The sequence below is a fragment of the Thamnophis elegans genome, chromosome 2 (genome assembly GCF_009769535.1).
Source record: "Thamnophis elegans isolate rThaEle1 chromosome 2, rThaEle1.pri, whole genome shotgun sequence".
NCBI classification, from domain to species: domain Eukaryota; kingdom Metazoa; phylum Chordata; class Lepidosauria; order Squamata; family Colubridae; genus Thamnophis; species Thamnophis elegans.
The window spans coordinates 147,210,462-147,216,003 of NC_045542.1; the positions used below are offsets into that span (position 1 = coordinate 147,210,462).

General features: G+C 39.4%; 1 long non-coding RNA gene across 1 annotated transcript; it reads left to right on the forward strand.

The window, feature by feature from the left end:
* Window positions 1-4,156, forward strand: LOC116502927. Its single transcript, XR_004254621.1, has 3 exons — window positions 1-110; window positions 854-1,007; window positions 3,719-4,156. It is a non-coding gene; the product is annotated as an uncharacterized LOC116502927 (long non-coding RNA).
* The last annotated feature ends 1,386 nt before the right edge of the window (window positions 4,157-5,542 follow it).

The following is a 5,542-nucleotide window of genomic DNA, read 5'->3' on the forward strand; positions in this document are numbered from 1 at the left end:
TTTGACCTGCCGAAACTGCATAGCCGTATGGCCTGTGGCTCCTTGCCTTCCTCTTAATAGGTTCTGCCTCACCTCTAAGGGGGTGTGTGGCCATCTGCAAGTCTTCGGAAGTAAGGATTCTTACTACATTCCTGTTACAGAGCTGGCTTTTCTAGGAGTAATGCACGCAGTCCTTGACTTACAACCATTCATTTATAACCTTTATTGCCATGATGGTTAATTCAGTGGTGGGATTCAGCCAGTTCAGACCAGTTCAGGTGAACTGTTTGTTAAATTGCTGGCTGGCCCCACCCCTTCCTGCCCCGCCCCTTCCAGGAGTCCCCACATGCCCTGTTTTGATTCCCAGGGAGGTCTCCTAGGCCCCAAATGGTGGGGGGGTGGCACAGCCCCCCTGTGGCCTGTTTTTGCTCCCAGGAGGCTGCAGGGATGCCTACTAGGCCCAAAATGGAGCAAGGGGGGGGCATCACTGCCCCCCCATGGCCCGTTTTTGCTCACAGGGGGGTGCAGGAGGCTGAGTGCTGCCTGTCACACCCACCATGGCCATGCCCACCCAGCTGGTTATTAGGGCAGAGAACCGGTTGTTAAATTATTTGAATCCCACCACTGGGTTAATTGAATCACTGCAGTTCTTAAGAACACATCTGTAAACTGAAACTGGCCTCCCCATTGCCTTTGCTTGTCAGAAGGTTGCAAATAGCTATCCCGTCGTAACTTTGAATGGTCACAAAATGAACTGTTGTCAGTTGAGGATTACTTCTATTGAGACAAAAGGCTTTACAACAATGTAAGATGCATATTCCATGGGAAATTAGTAGGGGGAATTGAAATGTGATTCCTTTCTCTTTAAATGCAGAAATGCGTCTGGAGAAGCTTATACTAACCTGTTTGGAGAATGAACCTAATAAATGTGGGAGTTATGGGGAAGATCCGAAGACCCATTTTCGATACAAATTGAGTTGCTGTTCCGATCATGATTCATGCAATTGGAAGCCTTTTATACGTCCATGGTAAACTTTTCTTTCTAGAGTTGTATTAATTAGTCCTCTTGAGTATGAAGAAGGATCCAAGGGTTTTTCTTGCGTGTTTATCGCACTGCAGGTTTTCCTGATCTCTCCAGTAATTTCTTGAGAATTTTGTGACTTTTCTGCCCATAAAAAGCTGCAGCAGCAAAAGCAATCTGTAGCATAGGGTAGTCAAATCACAAGATTTTTCTTTTCCCTGTTCTTTTTTTCTTTTCTTTTTTTTTAATTACAAGTTTCCAGTTTTAAAATTCTGGCCCTGTTATTTTCTTTCTGTTCACTGTTGAAGGGGAATTAATGCTGAGCTGATCCTAAAATGCTTCTTTAAAATATTTTTCATAGAAGTTAATTTATTTCCTTAGTGAAATGAGTAAACTAATAATAGTTATTCATGAGTGACCATATTCAAGCTTATACAGTGAATTACCTTTTGTTCTAGATAGCGCTGTTTGCTGGAAAGAGGTCAGACCAGAGGTGGGTTCCTCCCTATATGGTCTGGTATACCAGAAGAGGTAGTGAAAATCTGGCATATCGGATAGTAAAAATGGTGGCATGGCCCTGCCCCAGAATCTGTTCTCCCATCAGAAGCTTTTTTAAAAGAAGTTTTCCCCCTGCCGGTTCAGGCAAGGGTGGGAAAGCTTTAAAAAGTAAGAAGTGGGGGAGAGGGAGGAAGAAGGGAGGAAACTCACTTTTCTGCCGGGAGATCCAGCAAAGGAGAAAAACAAATGTTGTTGCTTTAAATTGGAACTTGGGCATGCCTGGCTGTGGAATTCTGGGTGTTAAAGTCTACAAGTTTTAAAGCTGCAAACTTTGGAGTCCTGCTTCAAATTGAAAAGCTGCTCAGGTTTGCAAAGTGACAGTCAGCAATTATTGGGGGGGGGTTTGCTTTCCACAGAGGGAAGAAAGAAAGAAAAAAGAAAGAAAGAAAAACAGCACAGCAATTTAGGGCTAGAAGGCTACTCAGAGGTCATCTAGTTCAACCTCCTGCTGCAGCAGGAAACCTTACATTGTCTGAATTATTTTGGTTCCTCTAACAGAGAGGAAAATTGCCAGAAAGGAGAAGGAGTTTACTAGGATAAGACTTCCATGCAGAGGAAGGGAGAGATAGTCCTTGACTTATGACTACAATTGAGCCCAAAATTTTGGTTGCTAAGCAAGAGCGTTGTTAAGTGAGCTTCACCACATTTTACCCAATCCATGACATCTCCTGGTGAGTGACATCAAGTTGGCCACGTCCACCCAGTCACGTGGCAGCCAAGCCACACCCAAAAATAGGCCATGCCCACAGAATAGGTAGTAAAAAGTTTTGAAACCCACCCCTGGGTCAGACAAGTCACTCTGGAAAAAGTGGCATTGCAGGACAGGTAGCCCTTGATTTATGACCACAAGTGCAGTGGTGGGATTCAAATAATTTAACAACCAGTTCTCTGCCCTAATGATTTCTTCCAATAACCAGTTCATCAAACTTCTCAGAATTGTATAAACTGGCTGAATCCCACCACTGCACAAGTGGGACCAACTGACTTATGACTGCAACTGCTTCTTTGTGACTTTTATTATTTATCAATGTATAAAATGCAAAGAAAAAGAAAAATAGGAAATTAAGGGAAAGAAAAAGAAGGCAAGAAAGAAAAAGGCATTGACTTTTGACTCTTTTTAGCATAGTACAAGATAACAACATTACAACCTCAACTTTTTGCTTTTACAAGTTACTATGTAATTACCCATTTCTATAACAAGAAATCTATCTAATCAGCATAAGCAAAGTCAAGGTTTCATTTTTTTTCATTGCAAGCGCAAAATTCTGCTTTATCTTCCTTGCTCTTGAAATAATATGTATTTCTATTTGCACTTAATAATCTTTATAAACTATCACCATTTATATTAACAAAATTCACTGTATTCTTTCAGATTCTTTAACCTTAATGGGAAAAATACTTTTTTCCATCCATTTTAAAAAACTTAAGTTTTTTTAAAAAAAAAAAACATTTCTAAAATCTAAACATTCTAATACACCTTTTTTAAACATACATATATACGTACTTTAAAGTTCACTTTCAGACCAATAAAATTCCAACTAACCCCAATTAACTCATTCAATTTAAATCACTCCCTCCAACTTACCCTCATGGAATATTTTTTCCCCTTTTTTTATACATCCTTTTTAAAACTCTAAAGTTTTACATCTTTTTTCTTTAAATTTCTTTTAACATCGATATTTTCAAATACGCTTTCAATAATATTTTACAAACTTTAGGAAGTACTTAAGCATTATGTATAAAAGAAAGAATACATTTTCAAACTTTAGATTAAGACTTTCTTTCAATTACAAATATCAGACCAATGAAAATCTATCCTAATTCCAATCATAAATGCAAGGATGAGTTGTAACAAACTTTCTCAATGTTGTAACTTTGAACGGTCACTAAATGAATGATTGTAAGTTAAGGACTACTTGCGCTGCAACATAACCCACCCAATTTTGACCTTGCATCATGACATTCCACACACATCCGAAAGGGCCTGAGTTTGAAGTGCAACGTTTCAACACTTCTTTTGTCAAAGGAGTGCAACATCTCAGTCCTTGAAAAAAAGAAAAGCAAATTTCAGAGAAGGCCAAAGTACTGGGGAGGTTGAAATAGAAAACCATCTTGATGTTACTATCTTTTAAAGCAACATCTTTTTTTTTCTTGGCCCAGGAAATATTTCAAGAGCTCAGCAAATATGATACAAAAGGAAAACAAGAACAATGGAAGAATATTAACGACAGAGAAACCAACTCAAAACTCAGCTGGAAGCAGTGCTACAGGCACAAAGCTTGTATTTGTGCCTGAAATGGATCTGAAACATCAGCTTCCTGATTATTAATCAAAATATTTGATTAATAATTCTCAACGGATGAGTCCTGGAGCAATCAATCCATCTATCAAACGAGATTGTGTTTTGCTATTCTAACTTCCATTCTTTGTGTTTTCTTTTAAAAAACACACAATGGATAGAAAAGTCACAATGGAAGAGTGTGTAATTCTCTTACTTCATTAAAAAATGGGCAACTGAGCTAGACTCCTAATTTGTATATCTAAGGTATGGAAAACATCGTTTAGTAGAACAATTAAGGTGTAAGAAATGAACCAATTGGTGACTTCATTTTTTTGGCATTGTACATCTGTTAACTGAGTCAAGAAACAAAATGCTAAATAAATAGGATCAGTGTAATAGTTTATTACTTGCTTGTGTATTTGTATATGCCCTGTATGGCCAGCAGAATAACCAGCAATAAGAAGCAATGTAAAAGTAATTAAAACAATCCAATGAACTTGTAGCATTCCTATCAACATATGAGTAGAAAGACCAAAACAAATTGGCCCATTTTTGTGAGTGACAAACAAGTCTTCAGTGCCAATGAGACCAGGTCCATCTGATTGTTGGGGGATGTGGGGTTTCATAGAGCAGGTGTGTGATGTCACAGAAGGCAAACTTCCTGGGTCAAATTACACGATTTGTTTAACAAAAGGGACCTGCAGCATTGTCTACCATGTCCAATCTCATGGTATGAACAGAAATGATTGGAGGTAGACAGTCTCACCAATAACTGGGTCCTGTGCCAAGAAGGACTGGATAGATCTCAACTTACAACTGCTTGCTTAGCAACTGTTCGAAGTTCTGATGGATCTTCATAAGGGGACTTATGACCGTATTTTAAAGTTCTGACGTCTGCCCCCCATTACATGGCTGCATTTGGGGGGCTTGGCAAATGGCCTACCTGAATGCAATGTCCTGTGGTTACATGGCTGCAAATTATGTTTGTTGTTTTTTTGTCAGAAACTGGCATTTACTTCCAGGTTCTTGCAAAAAATGCCCCATAGTGAATGACCGGGGTGTTCACTTAACAATGTAAAATTCAGTGCAGTCATGTGGGGACCTGTTTTATGACTGTCATGATTGTGGGTGTCACGGTCGTAATTTGAGGACTACCTATATAAGTGAAAACCAGCATCTTGAATTGCACCCAGAAGGCCAATGCAAGTTGCTGAGATGTTTTACACAGGGATTACCCAGATACACCCATAACTATCCGCAATGCTTCACTCTGGAGCAGCTGTTGCTTCTGAGTGGTCTTCAAAATCCCTCACTCCCACAGAGCACATTGCAATGGTCCAGATGGAAGGTGGCCAATGTAGAAGTGAACATTGTGAGAAAGTGAGAATTTCCTGAAGTTATCTATGGAGGTTCTCAGTCATTTTGGTCATGGTTGTTCCAAAAGTGTTTTAAAAAACAAAAAGCAACTGGACCTTCTGATATTTCTTTTAAGGTGTTTCACTTCTCATCCAAGAAGCTTCTTCAGTTCTAACTAAACACTTGGGAATGGAAGGGATTTATACTCTCTTCAAACAACCAATCACTCAGACTCTGAGGGTCCTTGAAACTATCTAGATTCTAGGGGCTATTCTGTGTCCTCAAAATCCCTGAATCAGAATGAAAATGAGTGTCCCTCCCCCCCCAAAAAAGCAGAAGGGACAATT